Source organism: Furipterus horrens, unplaced genomic scaffold (genome assembly GCF_987537825.1).
Source record: "Furipterus horrens unplaced genomic scaffold, mFurHor1.1.pri manual_scaffold_2, whole genome shotgun sequence".
NCBI lineage: Eukaryota > Metazoa > Chordata > Mammalia > Chiroptera > Furipteridae > Furipterus > Furipterus horrens.
In genome coordinates, this window is record NW_028327172.1 from 149,427,922 (window position 1) to 149,430,205 (window position 2,284).

At 43.8% G+C, this 2,284-nt stretch overlaps 1 pseudogene; it reads right to left on the reverse strand.

Moving 5' to 3' along the window:
• Positions 1 to 257: 257 nt before the first annotated feature.
• On the reverse strand, positions 258 to 1,116 carry LOC150019713 (ADP-ribosylation factor 1 pseudogene; annotated as a pseudogene).
• Positions 1,117 to 2,284: the final 1,168 nt, after the last annotated feature.

Consider the following 2,284-nt stretch of genomic DNA (forward strand, 5'->3'; position numbering starts at 1 on the left):
ACAGGCAGACTGGACTTAAGCCATTACTGCAGAACCTACACTAGGCACATTTCTCCCTTCTGTGTTCAAGTGTCTCCTTATCTAGTATTTGTATCGGTTTTAAAAAATGCACTGAGTTTGGGTTAAAAATCAACCATCAAAATGGATCTCAACACAGATCTAAAGCCCAGAGGAGCAGCATTGGGCTGATCTGACAGCGACTCCTAGAGACCTCAGGTGCCTAAAAATCCCTCCTCAGTACTAAACGGTGGGTTGATTCTCATTTTACAATAAAAAATGCTGAGTAATATTGCATAGGAGTACCAGAAACTGCCTCATTGGAAACGAGAACTATTTACATTAAATAAAAACCCGGTTGCAAGCTGCATCTGCACATGTACAGCATGGTGAAGCACACTGGGACCGACCATGGAGACAGCTTCTGGCACTCACACCACAGGGGCACGGCTGCCACATGAGAGGAAGGCAAGGGTGAAGGAGGGAGTGGGGGGAGGGGGAGAGGAGTGCGGTTCACTTCTGGTTCCGGAGCTGATTGGACAGCCAGTCCAGTCCTTCATAGAGCCCGTCCCCGCTGGTGGCACAGGGGGCCTGAATGTACCAATTCCTATGGCGCAGAGAGTGAAGGCCCAGCTTGTCCGTGATCTCGGCTGCATTCATTGCATTGGGGAGGTCCTGCTTGTTTGCGAACACGAGCAGGACAGCATCCCTGAGCTCGTCCTCCGCCAACATCCGCATGAGCTCCTCTCGGGCCTCATTCACGCGCTCTCGGTCATTGCTGTCAATCACAAAGATGAGACCTTGTGTGTTCTGGAAGTAGTGGCGCCACAGAGGCTGGATCTTGTCCTGACCACCCACATCCCACATGGTGAAGCTAATGTTCTTGTACTCCACAGTTTCCACATTGAAACCTATGGTGGGGATGGTGGTCACAATCTCACCCAACTTCAATTTGTACAGGATAGTGGTCTTCCCTGCAGCGTCCAGGCCCACCACGAGAATGCGCATTTCTTTTTTGCCAAAAAGGCCCTTAAAGAGGTTTGCAAAGATATTTCCCATGCTTTCGGCTGGAGAGAGAAACACTGGCCGGGGAAACCCTCGGCGTCCGCGACGCTGCTGTTGCTCCAAGAGTTTAATTTCTAATGGCAATACTCAGTGAAGCTCTTTACACATATATTAACATACAATTAATTTTTAGAATAGAAATAAACATGGAGAGATATTCTCAGTTGTTCTCCCCAGAGTTTGTCATTAGCATTCAGTACTTCAGGTCAGATTTTCAACCTTTCAGATTGAAACCCACCCAGAATAAGCAAGTAAACAGTCGGAAATGAAGTACCAGTAAGTGACAAAAGTGTGTTACAAAGTCCACAGAGTTTGCTCAGCTAGAAATGTAAGCCTCTCACTGGATGCTTAAGTGAAGTTCCTGAGACTTCTATGAGATGTGGTCACATTTAAGGGAGAGGACCCTGTGGCCATCTTCTCAGTAGCAGACTGTAAACCAAGGGACTTAATAAGCCTCAGCTACACTGCTGCATCCTGTTTGATTCTTCATGTAAATTTCATATAGACTTTTATAGCTGCAGGCAAAAATTTGTTTTTTATATGTCCTGATATGTGAAACTCTATTTGTTATTTTTAACATTTCTAGGACAGTTCCCCTAGGCCCTCAGTCAATGGTTTCCATCATGGGCATCATTCTTTCTATAGTTAGAATTAATGACTATTCCTGAGTGAGACAAATCTATAATTGACATGTTTGTATTAATAGTGTACATGCCTTGCTTTCTTGAGAAGTTAATATACTTTTGCCTAAAGTAATTACAGGCTCCCTAGGACTGTATGGATAGGTTTCAGTGAGCCATATATCTTTTGCCCTGTCAGTTGTGCACAATTGTCTTTAAAAATTAGGGAGCTAATTCTGTTTGATAGCTTTTAATAAATATTCACTATCAAAGACTTTATCATTAGATATAGATTGACAGTTGATTGTAAAATAGGCTATTTAAAACTTCTTATGTGGCTAGCATCTATTTTGTGATATATCAAATAAACACAGGTAGAAGAAGATTCATATTGTGATGTCAATGTTCCTGCCGGAGGAGTTCAGAGACACAGCAAAGTCTTGATTTGCAGCCATATAAAGGCATTGGTTTTCCACTGTTTCTTTTCAAACTCTAGCAGAGGCACTGTGAGAGCCTCATTGCCCAGGGCACATGGTTCAGTTGCTTCCAGAGCCAGTCCAGAGAAGTTAGCAGTAACACAGATACATATTGTCATGGTAAGG